Source organism: Rattus norvegicus, chromosome 3 (genome assembly GCF_021556685.1).
Source record: "Rattus norvegicus strain SHRSP/BbbUtx chromosome 3, alternate assembly SHRSP_T2T, whole genome shotgun sequence".
NCBI classification, from domain to species: Eukaryota; Metazoa; Chordata; class Mammalia; order Rodentia; family Muridae; genus Rattus; species Rattus norvegicus.
In genome coordinates, this window is record NC_141536.1 from 66,294,578 (window position 1) to 66,317,800 (window position 23,223).

The following is a 23,223-nucleotide window of genomic DNA, read 5'->3' on the forward strand; positions in this document are numbered from 1 at the left end:
TGCATGGTATTGGTACAGAGACAGACAGGTTGATCCACTGGAATAGAATTGAAGACCCAGAAATAAAACCACATACTTATGCACACTTGATTTTTGACAAAGAAGCCAAAAATATACAATGGAAAAAAAAGCATCTTCAATAAATGATGCCTGTCTAACTGGATGCCCATATGTAGAAAAATGAATAAAGACTCATATTTGTCACAATGCACAAAGCTCAAGTTCAAGTGGATCGAGGACCTCAACATAAAACAAGATATACAGAATCTAATAGAAGAGAAAGTGAGAAAGAGCCTTGAACTCATTGGCATAAGGGGAAATTTCCTAAAGAGAACTCCAATGGCTCACACTCTAAGAACAAAAATTGATAAATGGGACCTCATGAAACTAGAAAGTTTCTACAAGGCAAAGGATATAGACAATAAGACAAATCAGCATCCTAGAGATTGGGGAAAAAAATCTTCACTAACCTCCTCACATTTGATAGAGGGGTAATGTCCAAAATAGATAAAGAACTCAAGAAGCTTAGCACCAAAAAACCAAACAGCTCAATCAAAAATGCTATATAAAACTAAACCGAGAATTCACAGTAGAGGAATTTTGAATGGGTGAGAAGCGCCTAAAAGAAATGTTCAGGGGTTGGGGATTTAGCTCAGTGGTAGAGCGCTTGCCTAGTAAGGGCAAGGCCCTGGGTTCGGTCCCCAGCTCCGAAAAAAAAAAAAAGAAAAAAAAAAAGAAATGTTCAATGTCCTTAGTGATCAGAGAAATGCAAATCAAAATGACCTTGAGATTCCACCTTATACCAAACAGAATGGCTAAAATCAAAACCTCAGGTGACAACATATGTTGTTGAGGGTGTGGAGAAAAAGGGCATTCCTCCATCGCAGGTAGGATCATTCTGGAAATTTGGATGTTTCTCAGAAAATTGGAAATAAACTTACTTAAATATCCAGAAATACTACTCTTGGGGATATACCCCAAAGATGCCCCACCATGATATAGGTGCACATGCTCCACTATGTTCATAGAAGCCTTATTTGTGATAGCCAGAAGCGGGAAACAACCCAGATGTCCATGAAAGAAGCATGGATACTGAAAATGTAGTTCATTTACACAATGGAATAGTACCCAGCTATAAGAACGAGGACATCTTGAGTTTTTCAGACAAGTGGATAGAACTAGAAAATGTCATCCTGAGTGAAGAAACTCAGATCCAAAAGGAGATCCATGGTATGTTTTCATTAATAAGTAGATATTAGCCAAAAGGGAGTACAGAGTACCCAACATAGCATCCATAGAACTCAAAAATGTCAACAAGCTGAAGGGCCCAAGTGAGGATGTCTTAGTTCTACCTAGGAGGGAGAGAAAAGCAACCACAAAAAGAGAGTGGGGGAGGGACAGGCGAGGGAAATGGGATGAGGGTGAAGAGAGAGGGGAACATGATCTGGTATTGGGTGGGGGGAAAGGACTGAAGCTCTGAGGGCCAGCAGAAAAAAATGAAAACAGGCAACTTCAAGAGGAAGGAGGTTGGGAAGGCCCTCTAGAATGTACCAGAGTCCTGAGAAGTGAGAGACTCTTAGGACTCAAATGTGGGGGGAAACCCTAGATGAAATACCCTACAGTGGGGGGAGGGAACTTATTGAATCTACCTCAAGCAGAAAGACAGGGCATCAAGTGAGTGATGGGGTTGCTATCCAACAGCCAAAGCTCTGATCCATAATTCTTCCTGTCTGAAAAAAAAAAAAACTGCAGGGACAAAAATGGAGCAGACAGAGCCTGAGGAATAGGAGGTCCAGAGGCAGGTCCAAAGTGGCCCCAATCCCTCACACCATTACTGAGGCTATGGAATACTCACAAAAAGGAACCTAGCATGACTGCCCTCCCCAAAACCCAACAAGCAGCTGAAAGAGTCGGATGCAGATATGTGCACTCAACCAATGAACTGAGCTGTTGACCACTCTGGTGGAATCAGGAAAAAGCTGAAGGAATCTCAGGAGGGCAACCCTGTAGGGGAACCAGTAGTCTCAATTAACCTGAACCCCTAGATCTCTTAGACACCAACCAGGCAGCATACATCAGCTGAAACAAGGCCTCCAACACATATACAGCAAAGGACTCCCACGTCTGGGTTCAGTCAGAGAAGATGCATCCAATCTTCAGGAAACTGGAGGCCCCTGAAAGTTTACAAGTCTGATGGGATTGGTGGGGTGGGGACATCCTTGTGGAGACCAGGAAGAGAGTGTTGGGTGCAGGGAGGTGGTATGAGATGTGGAACCGTTTGGTTGTGAACCGGGAGAGGAATTAAATAAATAAATAAATAGTCACTAAATATTAGACTTGAAGAGAGGCAATTTCTAAAATGGTTTTGGGAATAGGGAACTTTCAGAGCTAGTTATTAGAAAAATAAAACACATGTTTTTGTGTGTAAACAGAGAAGCATATAGCTATCAATGTTTTTAATGTTCCATATGTTTACCTTAGTCTGTAGCAGGGCTCGGCCAGGCATTTTCTCTAAGGTTCACATGTCATAGTGATTTATATTTCAGAGTTCAGGCCCAGCTACAACGTACTGCTTATCTTTCCTTCAGCTTTAATGAACAACTTGGCAGAAACCACAAATTTTGTATTTCTTCCCTTTAGAGATTTGATATGAGAGTGACAAGAAAATAAATCATATACAGAGTAATATCTAAACTACTTTATCATTTTATCCCCTTTCCCGGTTTCCCCTCCAGAAAACCCCTATCCTATCGTCCTCCCCCTGCTTCTATTAGGGTGTTTCCTCACCCACCCGCCCACTTCCACCTCCCTGCCCTGGCCATTTCCCTACACTGGGGCATTGAGTCTTGACAGGACCAAGAGCCTTTCTGCCCACTGATGTCCAACAATGACATCCTCTGTTCTGTATGCGGCTGGAGCCATGGGTCAGTCCATCTTTGGTTGGTGGTTTAGTCCCTGGGAGCTCTGAGGTAGTTGCTTGGTTGATATTGTTGTTCTTCCTATGGAGTTGCAAATGCCTTTAACTCCTTCAGTCCTTCCTCTAATTCCTCCATTGGAGACACCGTGCTCAGTCCAATGGTTGGCTGTGAGCAACCACCTCTGTAATTGTCAATTTCTGACAGAGCCTCTCAGGAGACAGTTGTATCAGACTCCTGTCAGTAAGCACTTCTTGGCATCCAAATAGTGTCTGGTTTTGGTAAATATATATGGGATGGACCCTCATGTGGGGCAATCTCTGGGTGGCCTTTCTATCAGTCTCTGCTTCATACTTTGTCTGCATATTTCCTCCTATGAATATTTTGTTCCCCCTTCCAAGAAGGACTGAAGCATCCACACTTTGGTCTTCTTTTTGAGATTCGTGTGATCTGTTAATTGTATCTTGGGTGTCCTAAGCTTTTGGGGTAATATCCACTTATCGTTGAGTGCATACCATGTGTGTTCTTTGTGACTGGGTAACCTTGCTCAGGATGATATTTTCTAGTTCCATCTATTTGTTTTCAATAGCTGAGTAATATTCCATTGTGTAGATGTACCACATTTCCTGTATCCATTCCTCTGTTGAAGTACATATTGGTTCTTTCCACTTCTGGCTATTATAAATAAGGCTGCTATGAACATAGTAGAACATGTGTCCTTGTTATATGTTTGGGCATCTTTTGGGTCTATGCCCAGGAGTGGTATAGCTGGGTCATCATCTAGTACTTTGTCCAATTTTCTGAGGAACCCCAGACTGACTTTCAGAGTTGTACCAGCTTTCAACTCAACCAGCAATGGAGGAGTGTAAATTTGTATCTTAAACATTAGATTCCTAAATTTGTAGTAGTACAGAAGGAAAGAAGAAAGTAAAATGCTATACCTTTGTCTGGTTATCATCGAGGTCTCCTTCTCATGTATAGAAGACTCTTAGTGTAGCAGAGTGTGGATCCCACTAGATGTAAATGAATATTGGTTGAATTTCATAAGAAGATAAAGTCTGGTACATTTAAATATGAGTCGGTAATACACAGAGGAATTTCTCTTTTCCTATCAAACCCAGATTTGTTTAGCAAAATTTCTGGGGATTGTCTTCCTGCTAGAGTGTCATCTGTGTCATGATGTCAATGGTAGGAGCCACAAGTTGTCTGAACTGACCAACGGAGAGGGAAGCACTGTGTCATGAGTGTCTGCCCACTCTTTAAGGCTATCCTCAGAAGAAACATGTTCACTACTTATTCAGAATTCCACGAGAGAATTGAATGCCAACTAATCTGTGATGTCAATACATTGCAAATAGTCCAGATCTCGTAAACATTTCATTTGAGATTTTGTCTTAAAAATAGTTTGCAGCCAAAGTATTAAAGTTATTGAATTCCCAACTAGGTAATGATACCAAACTTCTTTTTTTATTTACAGAATTCTGTAAACAGGACAATGAAAAGAAGTATGATTCCTTTGATTATTCTTGGTATACTCCTTCTTTTGAGGACAGTAATTATTATTATATATTTACAATATTACATCTTATGCTCAATATACATTCTCAAATGTACTTCAAAAAACAGATGAAAACATCTTTTTTATCATTTTATAATAAAGTAAGTAAACACAGTAAAACCAATCAGAGTTCTTGATGTAAAGGGGTTCGTTTATTTTAAAGCAGTTTAGGACTTTTCCTCTCCTGACTTTCTCTGCTCCAGAATGGACCAGCAATGGGATCAGATAGCCACATATTTTTCTAATGGTTTGAAAAGTAAAATACAGTTGTTTTAACACTTTGTTCTTTCAAACTACACAAATATTGATAGCATTTTTGTATATATGACACTTATTGTAATAAACATATTCTGATGGATTAAGGAAATAACACAGATCATTATTGAATTGAAGGACTGAGAAATAAAATAGCATACTGAAAATATGGATTTCATATTGCTAAATCTTGGAATTTACTAATTAACTAGTTGCTGATTTCTAACAGTCAGGTGCTAGAGATTATATAATCAAATATCAATTTATAATAAATATTTTAATTAATATTTACCGTGTATTCTTTCCAAATTATTCTATAACTTTTGAAGTATTATCAACAATATCCAATTCAACTAGATTAGACAAGATTTTTTTCTTTCCTTTTCTTAGAGGAAATCAACTGTTTGGCCATGTAGTAGATGAAATTCCCCCTTGCTTGTTCAAACATGAATAATAGCTAATTATTAGTAAGTACATTAACAGGACAAAATACATCTTATCTATATCAATTAATTATTATTCTTTACTTGGCCCAATGTAATTAGAGAATTTATATAGAAAAATAGAGGCAGCAATTTAGGAAGTGAGAAGGAAAAGTAAAGGCAAAGCAAGAGGGGAAAATAGGGAGGCAGAGGAGGGAGTGGAAAGTATTACATAGCTCCCTTTGACCATGGAGTCAAGAAATCTGCTATTCTTCAGTAGCACCATGACAAGGAAAATGTCTCTCCCACCATCACATCTCTTCAAAGGAATGAAATCTGGAAAATACCATTAATTAAGCTAGTTAAGATCTATTTTGAAATTCTGATATCTGATTGATAAAAGTTAATAATTATTAAAAGTTAATTTTTTTCAGTCCTTAAATTTCTGTTAATTCAATTCTGAAGCTATAGTAATGAATATAGATGGAAAGCTATGCTTCTAGGTTCTTCCAACCTTAAGTTTCCATCGTGCATGTGTGTGTATGTGTGTTTAAGCATGAGTGTGTGCATGCGGGCCACAGAGTCTCTCTCTCCACTGAAATCAATGTCTACTTAAAATCTGAACTGTTGTTTTCATATTACTTTTTGTTAAAACATGTCATCTGTGCACAAGACTCAGAGATTTTACTGATTCTGGTATAAGAGAACAGTTATATTTCTCATTATTTTCTTCCTCTTTAGAGATAGTTGTTGTATTATATTTCTAAGAAATATACTCTGCTAGACAATTACTTTCAAAGACAAACTCTGTTTGTCATTCCCTTACTTCTCTAGTTGTATGTGCATGTTATGCAAATAATTTATGTATGTCCAACAAAATAGGTATTTTACAGTACAAAGCTGTTTTTCTTCTGAAATAACTACATACCATGTTTCTCACAGTCCAAAAGGGTGTCTGCAAGAAGTTTCGCAAATAAGTCAAACCAGATGCTCCACTTCAAATGTAAGGACTTCCATGACATTATAAACCTGTCTTGCTACTATTTAGAAGACTCTAAGCAGTATCACAAAGTAATTACTGTTGTTCAAGGTACCGTAGACTCAGTACAGAATAACACAATATCAATCTCTTATGTATATAAGGGAAGTGTTACTAAAGAAAGCAAGTAAAGTTCTCTACCATCTACCTTTATGTTTTACCTTTATGTTTTAGTAAATCTGCGTTAGTTAATATTAAGGTGAGTTCAATGAGAACTGACTAATTTAATTTGACTACTAAAATATTAAAATCAAGTTCAATTTTATATAATCCATTGTCTTTCTTGAAATGCCTTGAATAAAAGCATAGAATTAAAAAATGACTTAATATCTTCAACTTAGTGCATGCACTTGAAAAAGTTGATATATAGTCATAGATTAAGAACTATCAAGTTAGGTAATCATATACTTTTGTTTTAGGGGGTTTTGATGTTTGATGTTTGCCATTTCTTTGGTTGTGTTTCATTTGAACTCAAGGTCTTGTTATTTAGTCCAATTTGGCTTTGAATTTATGATCCTCCCACCTCAACCTTGTAGCTATTTAAGAATATAGCTATTAATCTTTCTTCTTAGCATAAGCAAAATGACTACTGCTCAGTTGTTATGCCTGATAACACGTGAAAAGAACAGCAAAATAGCAAAAAATCCCACTTCATTTCTTTTTTGTTTGTTTGTTTGTTTTTATTTTTTTTATTTTTTAACTTGAGTATTTCTTATTTACATTTCGAGTGTTATTCCCTTTCCTGGTTTACGGGCCAACATCCCCCTAATCCCTCCCCCTCCCCTTCTTTATGGGTGTTCCCCTCCCCATCCACTTCATTTCTTAAACCTCACTGCATTAAATTTAATGGTTCTCATGGTTGTAGTTTAAGATAATTTAATTTCCTAATCCTGTTTAGAATTCTAAAGGGAATCAGTAAATTTCTTCATGGAAAAGCCTATTCAAACTGTCTAAAATCATGAACTTAACCATTTAATTCTGTCATCTTTTCTCTGCTTAAATTATTTTCATGAATATATGTAGCTGGCATAGGATACATGAAAATTATAACTATTCAAGGCCTTTGTATGAAATCATCATTTGTTTAGAAGATGATACTAGTAAGTAAGAATTTTATGTAGCCAGAAAGTTATTGTCACAGCAGTTGAATATCTGAGCCATGAAGAACATCAATTGGCCTCCCTCTCTAGATTTGGGATGTCAAAAAAAGTGTCAAGACTCCGAGACACTCCTACTTGCCAGATCTGAATTTTTAACACTACATACACCTAAATGAAATGGGATATTTCAAAGAATTTTTGATTTGAGAATGGGTCAGGAAAAACTACAAAATATTCCTGAAATATTTCATTTTTTTGAGTGTAACTAAATGGTGAATACAGGTCAATTGCTAAGTATGATACCTTGTGTTTTATCTTTTCTCACCATTTGTCTACTTCATGTATTTACCCTTTTTCTTTCTAAAAATTATTTGCTTTTTTCAATAGTTCCATTTTTTTCTTAAAGAATAAAATTTCTTGCATGTAACACATAAACATTACCTTTTAAGTTCCAGCTTCAATGTCACACATAGTAAACTACAGAGGACCAGGTATGGAGTTGGCAACTGGAACCAGTGCTGATAGCAGCTGATGGTGGCCAACACAAATAGCTCTGACAGTGGCTGGTTTAGATAGCGACTGACAGGACCTGGTACTAAAGGCAGCCAGTGATTTGAACGAAGAAAGAGGGATAAAATCATACAACACAAATGCATGCACATTGAGTAAATGAAACAAAGAAAGCTTCAAAACTTCATACATGCACATACATACATACATACAAACAAACAAACATACATACATACATATTCACCCATTTGATGGATGAAGCAAACCTCCAGCCAACTTTATATACAAATATATGTATGCATAAATATTTATATATACATACACATGTACACATATACACACATTTGTACATATATGCATATACATAAACACATATATAAATATGTACATACACACACACATATATATATACACACACACATACACACACATACACACATACACACACACACATATACACATACATATTTGATGGAAGGAACAAACTCCAGTGAGTTGACTCCAACAACTTTACTTTTTTCTTAACCTTTTTATGACTCGTAAAACAGATTTCTCTATGTAAGAAAAAGATTACCTCATAGCCACAAGTTACATATTTTCTAAAAGCAATCACCACAAAAACATACTCTTCAGAAACATATTAAAATCATTACACAAAAGGAAATTACAATAGGACTATCGATTATACCTTCTTCTTTTTAAACTCAACTATAAAGATTTTTCCATCTATCTTTCTCTTCAATGTGACACCAAAGCAATAATTATTTTATCATTGATTAACAAAGTTAAAGCAAGCTAGTCTGTCTTAACAAACTTTTCCTATGTTTAGCTGAAGACAACTTGTATTTACCAAAAAAATAGATCATCATCTATCTTATATCTTATTTTGAAGTATTGCTTAGCTGTCTAATCATCTATCCTCTATACTTATGCTCATAATAGAATTTTTAACTCTTTATTCATGACCCTGTCTTTTCATGGTGGACACTGAAACTTGTGGCCACAGATAGATCACAAGTTCTAGGAACTCCAACCAAACCTAGAATGAAATGCTTTCTTTGATATTATCTTGTCTCAAGTCTATTTTTCTTTCTAGTCAATTATGTGCTTGTAACAAATGAAAACTCCTTTTAGGCTATGCAGCCCTTACTATTCTATGCAGAGGGGCCACATTCTACTCTTGATTCTAACTTTGCTATATTTCTCTGGCAAAACAACTTAAACTAACTCCTTAAAATTTCTATCAACTACCTGACCTTCTTAAAACTATTTAACTTAGATCAGGAATTCTGTAAATTCATTAGTTCATCTAAACAATATTTAGGAAAGTTCATCTTTATGCTGATCTGCAGGAAAATTTCCCAATAGTGTAGGTTTTCACATGGGAAGTAATCACTCCAGGCTCTCAGTAGTGAGGGTCTCCCCATGCCCAGCCTCACCTTGCCAAATATATGAGGAATATAGCAACAACAAAAAGCAACCTTGGGAATAAGCCTCTGGGGCTGTTCCTCTCCAGGATATACTCAGTGTAGCTGTAAAGAGGTGGCCTTCTCTAGGACGCTCCACTGCAGCTCCTCCTTCATGGGATCTGCCAACTGCCAACTGTTTTGGCATAAAAATAATAAATCTCTGTTTTCTCTATTTGCTAATTACACTTTATTCTAGAGTGGAGTATATATGCTGTGTTACATGTGTGTACATGATTATAAGTTTGCATGTTTCCTGATCATAATGAAAATTGATCCCAAGTAATTATTCTCTTTAGAGTGTTGTCTGTTTTTTATCTTATTTAATGTTATATAGCATGGTGGCATTTGATAAACTTACATACATAACTATTTGCACATACAATGTAGTTTATGTTAAATTTGCCTTTGATGTTATACAGCTTCTGGATTTAGACTAATGCATTAATATCTTAAAATTAACTGTGTAACAAATTCTTATGAATGTCTGTTAAGTGACTTCACAGCCATGTAAAAATCATAGAGTGAGCCTATTAAAATAATGTTAATGAGCTTTTAATGGCCTCATGATGGGAGCAAGCGAGATTGGAGATGGCAAGAAATGTGAGGTTCTTTGGGGTGTGAGAGCACACTGCTTAAATAAAGTATAATTTTAAATAAAAAAGTATGCTCTTATGTAATGCTATAAATAAAAACTAGTAAGTATGTAAAATAGAGCAGTAACTTGCTACCATTATGCAAAATTATGTATGCTGTACTTATATGACTCTGAGATTTTTTTCCCCCACTACAAAACCATGAGCAATTTCTACAATGATGAGGTGATAGCTATATACCATTGGACATCTGTGCGTATTTTTGTTTTACGACACCGCAGTCATGTATGTAATTTTATTAGGCCATAATAATCCTTTGATTTCATAATGTGTTGGTTATTATCATAAAGTGACTTTTGACTCTTAACTATTGGGGTTCATCCACTTTTTCTGGGTATTTTTATAATAAATTATGATGCTTAATATCAAAATGTCTTTTATTTAACATTAACTATTATCATATGAGTCCATTACCATCGTTAAGAAATATGTAGAATATTTTAAATCACTTCATAGTCATGTAACTATATGAGTTCAACTGTTTTTGAAACAACATCAGTTTCTAAGTTGCAACTTGTTCTTGTGTATCTCATTTTATTCTCAATTTCAATCTATGCAATTAAAAATTAAAATTTAGGTTAGAAATAGGAGCAATTTTTCATATAAGAACCGTTTTCCTTTGCTGTGGCGGTGCTTCTAAACCTCATGATAATTGTGTAGTAAATGAGCGGATGAGCTGTGACTTATTTTGTGAGGTATTTTTCCAACTTTCAAATATATTTTAGGTGGAATAAAACTCAGTAGTGTAATAGAGATACATAATGTTTACATTGACACCTTGATACTCTCTAGAGATATTTTTACTAAAGTCTGAATGATTATGCTTCAGACTTTTCGGTATTTTATAAAAAGGTATATTTATGTTTAATATCTATTTAAATTTTGTGATGGTATTCTAAATATAAAAATGGAATAATTTAGTGTCATCATTTGAAACGAGGTATGGACATGTTCCTAGTATGCAAATAATTTCCTTCAAGAAATAAATGGAAACAGGGCAATAGTTCAGAACAGATTTATGTTGTGTGCCTTTCTGCCCAGAATTAAAATGTTATAAAAGAGTCTTTGGGAATAAGACATCCTTTTCTCTAATTTTAGAAGGCAACATTTTGGGTGCAGTTCAGAATTAATGTGTTTAACAATAATTAAATTATTTAGTTAGAACTCTTTTAACATAGTCTTACATAAGCTCAGCAGTTGTTTCTTTTGTTCCCAATATCCTGACAGATTAAATGAAAAGCATGAGTGTAAGGAATTTAGCAGCCTGATTCTCAATAAAAAATTCAGCATCCTCTACTCTTTTATATTAATACATGCTATATTATTCTTGGCTCCAGTAGACTAGGAGTGATTTTTGCTTGTCCCAACAGCAAGAAGGGCCAGGGAAGCTCCCAGTCAATTTGCAAGAATGAAGGACTTAGCTACAGCCTCTATTGGTGCATGTTGACTCCCACCCTCCTTCTAGCTATCATAGGTCTTCTGACTCCTTTTACACCATAATATAGTGATTGAGTTTGTAGAGATTTTAAGTCTATGATTTCTACATTTCACTTCCTTACTTTCTGTCACTGAAAGAACTGGAACAATTTCATTGCAATGATTATGGAACAGGATAAGATTAAACTTGAAGCTTCAGGAATTATCCTCATGTAATAATAAATAATCTATATGTGAAAAAATTCGTATCGAAGTTTGTTGATGATCCTGCAGCCATGAACAGTCTTTCAAATGCTGCAAAATCGAGGCTCCTATTCTAGCATACCAATATTCAGAAGAAACTTAATATGTAAATGTGGGTCTAACTTTGTAGGCCACTCTTTATTACCTAACTCTCCCTGCCCTCCAATGGTTATGAAGCCTTCTCAGTAGCGCCGCTAACTGGAGACTGATCACTTAAGACACCAGCCTATTAGAAACAGCTCATATTCAAACCAAAGCAATAACTTAGAAGATACATAAATAAATGACTTGTTGAGATATATGATCATCATTGGATTGCTATCATGCATTGCCACAGAATGTTAGACATCGACTTATCATTTCCAACATTCTATTTCTATCTTATTATTTTGAAAGGGCAAAAAATGAATAGATGTTTTAGTGCTGTAAAACTGACATTTCTATGTTTCTCTCAACAATCACAATTCATCAGTCACTGATCATACTGCCATAGACCAAAACTTCACATCCCTCTATTTTCAAATTTCTTAATTCTCAGGTCAACACAGAATAGGGCAGTCACATGTGTTCAATTCTACAGTGAAATGATCACTGGAAAATGTTTGGTCATGGATCTTCTTAAAGTATAAATTTTTTTTAAAATTACTGTTATTATTTATTATTGAGAAATTTCACATGATGCACCATGATCCCATTCACTTCCTAGTATTACCAGTTCCATCCCCACCAGCATTATGACCTCATCCAAATCAAAAGAAATCAAGTCCAATTTATGTTGTCCATATACCCAATGAAGTATGGTGAAACGCTCAGTGGTCAGCCTCTTAAAGATTTTACAAGTAGCTTAAATGATCAGGAAAACCATCACTTAGTCTATTTCTGCATTGAGGTTGGGGACTTTACAATATATGTTTACTGATGACTTATTTCTACAATCCTGTCCTTATAAAGCTGCTGGCAAGTCAAACGGAAGCTTTCAAGGTGCTCATGGAAAACCTTGTGTGATGCAAAACAGGCTTTTAGGAAACCTTGTATAAGAAGAGGATAACTAACCACCTCCTCTACACAGATTTCAAGTACTATGATTGAATGTGTGTACTTGAGTGGTCAAGATCACTAGAAAATGAAGTGCTTGAAGAGGTAAATCTTCCACATTGACAAATACTCCTCTATGTCCTCCAACAGTGAACTTGTGAATATGCTCCTAGCATGTAGATAGTTTTACATATAAATAATGACCATTTTTCTATAAGAAGAGAGTTGTAAATGGTGTCCTTTCCTCCAGCCACTTTAAAAGCCATTCTGTTAACCACTCAACCTACAATTCAATCGAAAAAGTCTTCACATGTCCTTGTTGCTATGTGAACAAAATCAAGCTCTGTAAACGCATGAGTTCATCAATAATTTAAACGTTGTTTATCTGCTTAGTCCATTCTTTTCTTTTTTCTTTTATTGAATTTTTTAAATTTACATTTCAAATGTTATCCCCTTTCTGGTTTCCCCTCCAGAAACCTGCTATTCCATTTTCCTTCCCTCAGATTCTATAAGGGTGCTCTGCCACCTACCTACATACTCCTTCCCACATCCCCGCCCTGACAGTTCCCCACACTGGAGCGTTGAGCCTTCACAGGACCAAGGGCCTCTCCTCCCATTGATGCCTGACAAGGCCATCCTCTGCTACATATGTGGCTGGAGCCGTGGGTTCCTCCATGTGTACTCTTCGGTTGGTGGTTTAGTTCCTGGGAACTCTAGGTTGAGGTGGGGGGGGTGTTCTGGTTGGTTGATATTGTTGTTCTTCTTATGGAGTTGCAAACTCCTTCAGCTCCTTCAGTCCTTTCTCTAACTCCCCCAATAGGGACCCTGTTCTCAGTTCAATGGTTGACTGCGAGTATCCACCTCTGTATTTGTCATGCTCTGGCAGGGACCCTCAGGAGACAGCTATATCAGGTTCCTGTCAACATGCACTTCTGAAGAATTATTTCTTTCTACTTACATCATGCCCTTTTCCCTTTCCTAAAGTTCCCATATAATCCTCTTTGCCCTGTCAAATTCATGGCCTCTTTATTCACTAATGTATGAATATATATATATATATATATATATATATATATATATATATATGCTCATGACCATATTTACATCTATATCTCTATAACTTGCTCTGTCTGTGTGCTGTTACTTGTATCTATGTATGCTTACATGGTTGACCATTTAGTATTGGATAACCTGTTGGTAATCTTTTCCCTAGGTAGGACTTTGTCCCCATTCTTGATACTATTTACTTGCCTACAATTCTTTGAATGACTGAGGCCTCTTTGAATGATTGAGGCCTCAAGAGCTCTTCCACCATCGCTTTTGATATATCTGTAGGTATCCATGTTCAGTTCATGTTTAGTCAGTCATGTTGGTGAAACTTAATGGGTGTAGTTTCTGGCATTAGTAGAAGATATAATCTGAGAGAAAACGTCTCAGTCTTCTGAATCCTGCAATCTTTCTGCACACTTTCCCACAGTATTCCCTCAACTTTAGGTTCTGGATTTGTGCTGTGGTTATATCCATTTGGAAGTGGTATATACTCTGCATTTTGGTTGGTTGTGGTATTTTTGTAGTGACTGCTGTCTGTTGCAAATAGAAGTTAAAAATCAAAAGGAGAATAAAATAACAGTAAGGATGTCTAACAATTAATAAGGAATCATACTCTTAAATATCTAGACCTAAGTTCTATAATATCTATAAATCTGTATATATATATATATATATATATATATATATGTAGTTTAATAAAATTTTCTAACCTGGGCTGAAAATGCTCCAAGAGAATAAATTGTCAGGCTATGGGTCCCACGTTCACTTGGCCATAGGGCATGACTGCTTCAAGCAGGATGCTGGAGTTGACTGTGCTTGTCCTATGCACCAGAAGCAACGGCTGAAGAGCAGGATATCTGGAGCTTAGACAGGGTTCCTGGCTCTGCAAGGAAGCTAGGGCCATCTTGTTCTCAAGCTCTCGGATATATCCAGGCACCAAAGAAATCTGTGGAAGATCTGAGAATGGAGTAGGGGCCCATAGGCTGAAGGGGAAAAGCTCTGGCCGGTTCCGCTGAAGAGTCTTTGGCTTGAAGGTTTGAGGAGTGGTCTTGGCTTGGTGGCAGTTGTGGAACACAGATAGGCCTTGTAAGGGAGATTAGAGTGCTGCTCTCCAGGAGAAGGCCCTCTTTATGGCTCCTCATGGTGGATACGGGTGAAAAGAGGCAGTGCATGGCTTTAAGACATTTATTGTCAAGGTGGAAAATGGATGTTTAAAACCATACCCCACTTCTCAGGGTATGCCCGAGATTAAATACCCTTTACAGGGAGGAGTACCTTGGAAGATAATTTATTGGCTAAGTCCTCCAGGCCTTTAGGTATCTCATTAAAATGGAGATATATCTTGAGCCTATGTGACCATAGGTCACTCTCCTCTACCTGTGGAGGGCCATAGGGTGTTGCCTGTATGTGACTGAAGACCATGAATCTTTGAGGAGCTGCAGCTTGTGACAGGGGCCTGATGCCCGGGAACCAGATGAAGCACCTACCATCCTTCAGGGTCACCAGGGTTTCAAGCTTTAGCTCAACCAGGAAAAAGGGTATCTTTCATGGCCCCACAATACATCAACAAACAAAATCCTCAAGACCAGGCACAGTAGCCTCTTTTGAGTAATCGGCTGGTCAAATTTGTCCAAGAGACTCCAAGTACAAATTCTATTGCTATTGCTTGAATTTCCCTCCACCTTACGAAGTGGAAGGTTGTTCCCTATCACTGAAGGAAGACACTATGTAATATATATATACAGAAGGCCAAGAGGTCCCTGAGTTAGAATTGATTTGACACCCACCTCCATAGGGACAAATTTTCATGGTACCAAAATTAATACTCATGATTTCCAAGGAGGTAAGCAACCAACAGCCCTGCCTGGATGTGATGTCTGTGAAGCACAGCAGTGGCCAGCGCAGTATAATAATCTTTACTGTGTATTAGTGGCACACACACCTTGGGGGTAACCAACAGCTCTGTAGTTGAACTCAAGAGCTGCACAACAAGAGGGAAACTTCACCAACTACATAGGGCTGGTGAAATCATGGACCTTGGAAGAGAAGCTACAACCGTCACTTACTTAGAACAGAAACATTCTTAACTACATTTTAATATTTGTCCTTACATTTAAATCAATGCCCACAGATACATACAGTCTTCACTTATGATCAAGAAAATCCATACATTATCACAATTGCAGAGATTTTACTTCCAGAATGTCACTTCCAGTAAAATTTAAAATTATGAATTTTGTAACATTTTTCTAATGCTAATATTTAAGTGCATAATTGAGCAAATAAATGCTTAAATTAAGGGAACTTAGCATACTATCACACTAGCTTCAGCCATGCGAGAACATAAAAATTCTTCAGGTTGAGGGAATTTAATCAGTGTTTTTTTTTAATATAATTCTTTCACTGTCATAGAGTGAACTTTTATTTAGAACCTCTTCAACTCTCCAACACTATATCTGTAGTGAGCTCTGGGTGGCAAGTATATCAATACTGCAATCCCTTGTTTGCTTCCTTTGGTTATTTTTTTTCTGCATTTGTTTATTAAATGTGATCACTGGCGGGCAACCACATATGCTTTATTTTTATCTTCTCATTAAGTATCTTTTATAACTCAGCACAGGCATGATCTTCTCTAAAAAGCATTTATTAAACTTTGAAGATTCAAGACATGACCTTTAGTGTTACAAAGCGCTGTTTTGTAAAACTTGAATGTTGTTCCGTTTTTCTTTTGAGCAAGTTTTGTATGCTTATGTGGCTATGCTGCATTGAACTCACAATCCTCCTTTATTAGGATGTGGAGTTATAGATTGTGAGCACTATTTTTGATACAGGTTCCACATTGTAGGGAGGCTGGCATACCACAAACCAGATGTTAGAGAGAGCCATCTAGAGCTAATGATACAGGCATGAGTCAACATTCCTAGGAGCTATTGCTTTTCATAATATGAAGCTTTATCTCTAACTTTTTTGGTTTCTTAAAGTTGACACTTTGGATATTGAAATTTTTTGGTGTCTCGGAGATATCTCATAACAATCCCGTTTACCAGAAATGACGTTTAAATGAGCAAGTAATATGGAATTGCGGAACGGGAGCAATGAGTCTGTGGTTCAAGAATCAGTATGGCTCTCTTGCAGATGACCTTAGTTTGGTTTCCAGAATCGATGTAGACTGTCTCACAATGAATAACCTTTAACTCAGGGGTTCTGACCTCATGGCTTCCTTAAGTACCTGCTCTCAAAATCTATTATATTCCACAACCCAACACACCCAATTTCAAAAAATAAACTTTTTAAAGAGTAGAAAAGAAATATATGCAATATTTTTGTTCTTTTATTTTTTATTTTATTGGATATTTCTTCATTTACATTTTAAATGTTATCTCCTTTTCCTGTTTATCTCTGGAAACCTTCCCCCATTCCATCCCCCACGCCCCTACCTCTGTGAGGTCACTCTCCCACCAATCCACCCACTCTATCTGCCTAGTGATGGGTTTGGTGAGTGCATTTGGATGAATCCCCAGGTTTAGCAGTCTCTGGATGTCCTTTCCTTTAATCTCTGCCCCACACTTTGCCTTCATATTTCCTATTGTGAGTATTTTGTTCCCCTTTCTAAGAACTACCAAAGCAGCCACAATTTGTCTTCCTTATTTCTGACCTTCATGTGGTTGGTAAATTGTTTCTTATGTGTTCAGAGTTTTTGGAATAATATCCACTTAGCACTGAGTACATATCATGTGTGCTTTTTTTGTGATTGGGTTACCTCACTCAGGATATTTTCTTTTCTTTTCTTTTTTTTTTTTTTTTTTTTGGTTCTTTTTTTCGGAGCTGGGGACCGAACCCAGGGCCTTGCGCTTCCTAGGCAAGCGCTCTACCACTGAGCTAAATCCCCAACCCCAGGATATTTTCTAGTTCCATTCATTTGCCTAAGAATTTCAAGAAGTCATTGTTTTTAATAGCTGAGTACTACTCCATTGTGTAGATGTACCACATTTTCTGTATCCATTCCTCTGTTGAAGGACATATTGGTTCTTTGCAGCTTCTGACTATTATAAATAAGGCTGCTATGAATATAGCAGAGCATATGTCCTGGTTAAATGTTGGAACATCTTTTGAGTACACGCCCAGGAGTGATGTAGTTAGTCCTCAGGTAGAGCTATATCCAATTTTCTAAGGGACCTCCAGACTGATTTGCAGAGTGCTTGTACCAACTTGCAATCCCCAAAACAATAGAAGAGTGTTCCTATTTCTCCACATCCTTGCCAGCATCTGCTGTCACCTCGGTTTTTGATCATAGCCATTATGGTGGAATCTCAGGGTTGTTTTGATTCACATTTACCTGATGACTAAAGATGTTGAACATTTCTTTAGGAGCTTTGTGCCATTTGATAATCCTCAGTTGAGAATTCTTTGTTTAGCTCTATACCCCATTTACTTAATAGGGTTATTTGATTCTGTAGTGTCTAAATTCTCATGTTCTTTATATATATATATATATATATATATATATATATATATATATATATATATATATATTGGATATTAGCCCTCTATCAGATATAGGATTTATAAAGATCTTTTCCCAATCTGTTGGTCACCATTTTGTCCTATTGACAGTGTCCTTTGCCTTACATAAGCTTTGCAGTTTTATGAGGTCCCATTTGTCAATTCTTGATCTTAGAGCATAGGCCTTTGTTCTGTTCAGGAAACTTTCCCCTGTGCCTATGTGTTCTCTTCACTTTCTCTTCTTCACTTTCTCCTCTATTAGTGTCAGTGTATCTGGTTTTATGTGGAGGTCATTGATCCACTTGAACTTGAGCTTTGTACAGGGTACTAAGAATGGATCAATTTGTATTCTTCTACATACTGAAAACCTGTTGAACCAGCACCATTTGTTGAAAATGCTGTCTCTTTTTCACTGGATGGTTTTAGATCATTTGTCAAATATCAAGTGACCATAGGTATGTGGGTTCATTTCTGGGTCTTCAGTTCTATTCTATTGATTTACCTGCCTGACTATACCAATACCATACAGTTTTTATCACTACTGCTTTGTAATACAGCTTGAGGTCAGGGATGGTGATTCCCCCAGAAGTTCTTTTGTTGTTGAGAATAGTTTTTGCTATCCTGTGTTTTCAGTTATTCCAGATGAATTTGCACTTGGTCTTTATAACTCTATGAAAAATTGTGTGTGTAACCATCTCAATAGAGAAGTAGAATGACCAATATTTTTCTGTAAAAATGCAATTCAAATGATAAAAATAGATGAGCTGATCATTATAAGAAAGGGCATGAATGAAACCAACCACAGTTTACATCAAATTTCAAATGAAATCTGCCTTATTTCCCTCTAATTTAGGTATAAAGTAAAATTCCCAAATTTGAGAGTTTTATCTCCCATACTGTTTGGTAATACAAATTATTTAATAATTTATATCTGAGACAGACAGACAGGAAACCATTTATGATTGATTGGGGCCATAAATAAAATCAATTAGAATTAGACATAAGAAATTATTGAAAACAACAGAATTGTATCTTTATTTATTTATTTTTTTATTAACTTGAGTATTTCTTATATACATTTCAAGTGTTATTCCCTTTCCCGGTTTCCGGGCAAACATCCCCCTCCCCCCTCCCCTTCCTTATGGGTGTTCCCCTCCCAACCCTCCCCCCATTGCCGCCCTCCCCCCATAGTCTAGTTCACTGGGGGTTCAGTCTTAGCAGGACCCAGGGCTTCCCCTTCCACTGGTGCTCTTACTAGGATATTCATTGCTACCTATGGGGTCAGAGTCCAGGGTCAGTCCATGTATAGTATTTAGGTAATGGCTTAGTCCCTGGAAGCTCTGGTTGCTTGACATTGTTGTACTTTTGGGGTCTCGAGCCCCTTCAAGCTCTTCCAGTTCTTTCTCTGATTCCTTCAACGGGGGACCTATTCTCAGTTCAGTGGTTTGCTGCTGGCATTCGCCTCTGTATTTGCTGTATTCTGGCTGTGTCTCTCAGGAGCGATCTACATCCGGCTCCTGTCGGTCTGCACTTCTTTGCTTCATCCATCTTGTCTAATTGGGTGGCTGTATATGTATGGGCCACATGTGGGGCAGGCTCCGAATGGGTGTTCCTTCAGTCTCTGTTTTAATCTTTGCCTCTCCATTCCCTGCCAAGAGTATTCTTTTTCCTCATTTAAAGAAGGAGTGAAGCATTCACATTTTGATCATCCGTCTTGAGTTTCGTTTGTTCTAGGGATCTAGGGTTATTCAAGCATTTGGGCTAAAAGCCACTTATCAATGAGTGCATACCATGTATGTCTTTCTGTGATTGGGTTAGCTCACTCAGGATGATATTTTCCAGTTCCAACCATTTGCCTACGAATTTCATAAACTCGTTGTTTTTGATAGCTGAGTAATATTCCATTGTGTAGATGTACCACATTTTCTGTATCCATTCCTCTGTTGAAGGGCATCTGGGTTCTTTCCATTTTCTGGCTATTACAAATAAGGCTGCGATGAACATAGTGGAGCACATGTCTCTTTTATATGTTGAGGCATCTTTTGGGTATATGCCCAAGAGAGGTATAGCTGGATCCTCAGGCAGTTCAATGTCCAATTTTCTGAGGAACCTCCAGACTGATTTCCAGAATGGTTTTACCAGTCTGCAATCCCACCAACAATGGAGGAGTGTTCCTCTTTCTCCACATCCTCGCCAGCATCTGCTGTCACCTGAGTTTTTGATCTTAGCCATTCTCACGGGTGTGAGGTGAAATCTCAGGGTTGTTTTGATTTGCATTTCCCTTATGACTAAAGATGTTGAACATTTCTTTAGGTGTTTCTCAGCCATTCGGGATTCCTCAGCTGTGAATTCTTTGTTTAGCTCTGAACCCCATTTTTAATAGGGTTATTTGTTTCCCTGCGGTCTAACTTCTTGAGTTCTTTGTATATTTTGGATATAAGGCCTCTATCTGTTGTAGGATTGGTAAAGATCTTTTCCCAATCTGTTGGTTGCCGTTTTGTCCTAACCAGAGTGTCCTTTGCCTTACAGAAGCTTTGCAGTTTTATGAGATCCCATTTGTCGATTCTTGATCTTAGAGCATAAGCCATTGTTGTTTTGTTCAGGAAATTTTTTCCAGTGCCCATGTGTTCCAGATGCTTCCCTAGTTTTTCTTCTATTAGTTTGAGTGTGTCTGGTTTGATGTGAAGGTCCTTGATCCACTTGGACTTAAGCTTTGTACAGGGTGATAAGGATGGATCGATCTGCATTCTTCTACATGTTGCCCTCCAGTTGAACCAGCACCATTTGCTGAAAATGCTATCTTTCTTCCATTGGATGGTTTTGGCTCCTTTGTCAAAAATCAAGTGACCATAGGTGTGTGGGTTCATTTCTGGGTCTTCAATTCTATTCCATTGGTCTATCTGTCTGTCTCTGTACCAATACCATGCAGTTTTTATCACTATTGCTCTGTAATACTGCTTGAGTTCAGGGATAGTGATTCCCCCTGAAGTCCTTTTATTGTTGAGGATAGCTTTAGCTATCCTGGGTTTTTTGTTATTCCAGATGAATTTGCAAATTGTTCTGTCTAACTCTTTGAAGAATTGGATTGGTATTTTGATGGGGATTGCATTGAATCTGTAGATTGCTTTTGGTAAAACGGCCATTTTTACTATATTAATCCTGCCAATCCATGAGCATGGGAGATCTTTCCATCTTCTGAGGTCTTCTTCAATTTCTTTCCTCAGTGTCTTGAAGTTCTTATTGTACAGATCTTTTACTTGCTTGGTTAAAGTCACACCGAGGTACTTTATATTATTTGGGTCTATTATGAAGGGTGTCGTTTCTCTAATTTCTTTCTCAGCTTGTTTCTCTTTTGTATAGAGGAAGGCAACTGATTTATTTGAGTTAATTTTATACCCAGCCACTTGGCTAAAGTTGTTTATCAGCTTTAGTAGTTCTCTGGTGGAACTTTTGGGATCACTTAAATATACTATCATGTCATCTGCAAATAGTGATATTTTGACTTCTTCTTTTCCGATCTGTATCCCCTTGATCTCCTTTTGTTGTCTGATTGCTCTGGCTAGAACTTCAAGAACTATATTGAATAAGTAGGGAGAGAGTGGGCAGCCTTGTCTAGTCCCTGATTTTAGTGGGATTGCTTCAAGTTTCTCTCCATTTAGTTTAATGTTAGCAACTGGTTTGCTGTATATGGCTTTTACTATGTTTAGGTATGGGCCTGAATTCCTATTCTTTCCAGGACTTTTATCATGAAGGGGTGTTGAATTTTGTCAAATGCTTTCTCAGCATCTAATGAAATGATCATGTGGTTCTGTTCTTTCAGTTTGTTTATATAATGGATCACATTGATGGTTTTCCGTATATTAAACCATCCCTGTATGCCTGGGATGAAGCCTACTTGATCATGGTGGATGATTGTTTTGATGTGCTCTTGGATTCGGGTTGCCAGAATTTTATTGAGTATTTTTGCGTCGATATTCATAAGGGAAATTGGTCTGAAGTTCTCTTTCTTTGTTGTGTCTTTGTGTGGTTTAGGTATAAGAGTAATTGTGGCTTCATAGAAGGAATTCGGTAGTGCTCCATCTGTTTCAATTTTGTGGAATAGTTTGGATAATATTGATATGAGGTCTTCTATGAAGGTTTGATAGAATTCTGCACTAAACCCGTCTGGACCTGGGCTCTTTTTGGTTGGGAGACCTTTAATGACTGCTTCTATTTCCTTAGGAGTTATGGGGTTGTTTAACTGGTTTATCTGTTCCTGATTTAACTTCGATACCTGGTATCTGTCTAGGAAATTGTCCATTTCCTGAAGATTTTCAAGTTTTGTTGAATATAGGTTTTTATAGTAAGATCTGATGATTTTTTGAATTTCCTCTGAATCTGTTGTTATGTCTCCCTTTTCATTTCTGATTTTGTTAATTTGGACGCACTCTCTGTGTCCTCTCATTAGTCTGGCTAAGGGTTTATCTATCTTGTTGATTTTCTCAAAGAACCAACTTTTGGTTCTGTTGATTCTTTCTATGGTCCTTTTTGTTTCTACTTGGTTGATTTCAGCTCTGAGTTTGATTATTTCCTGCCTTCTACTCCTCCTGGGTGTATTTGCTTCTTTTTGTTCTAGAGCTTTTAGGTGTGCTGTCAAGCTGCTGACATATGCTCTTTCCTGTTTCTTTCTGCAGGCACTCAGCGCTATGAGTTTTCCTCTTAGCACAGCTTTCATTGTGTCCCATAAGTTTGCTTATGTTGTATCTTCATTTTCATTAAATTCTAAAAAGTTTTTAATTTCTTTCTTTATTTCTTCCTTGACCAGGTTATCATTGAGTAGAGCATTGTTCAATTTCCACGTATATGTGGGCATTCTTCCCTTATTGTTATTGAAGACCAGTTTTAGGCCGTGGTGGTCCGATAGCACGCATGGGAATATTTCTATCTTTCTGTACCTGTTGAGGCCTGTTTTTTGACCAATTATATGGTCAATTTTGGAAAAAGTACCATGAGGAGCTGAGAAGAAGGTATATCCTTTTGCTTTAGGATAGAATG

The 23,223-nt window shown here is 37.1% G+C and overlaps 1 protein-coding gene across 1 annotated transcript in view; it reads left to right on the plus strand.

Moving 5' to 3' along the window:
* The window catches only part of Zfp804a (zinc finger protein 804A), a 234,473-nt gene that overhangs the window by 41,491 nt on the left and 169,759 nt on the right, over positions 1-23,223 (plus strand).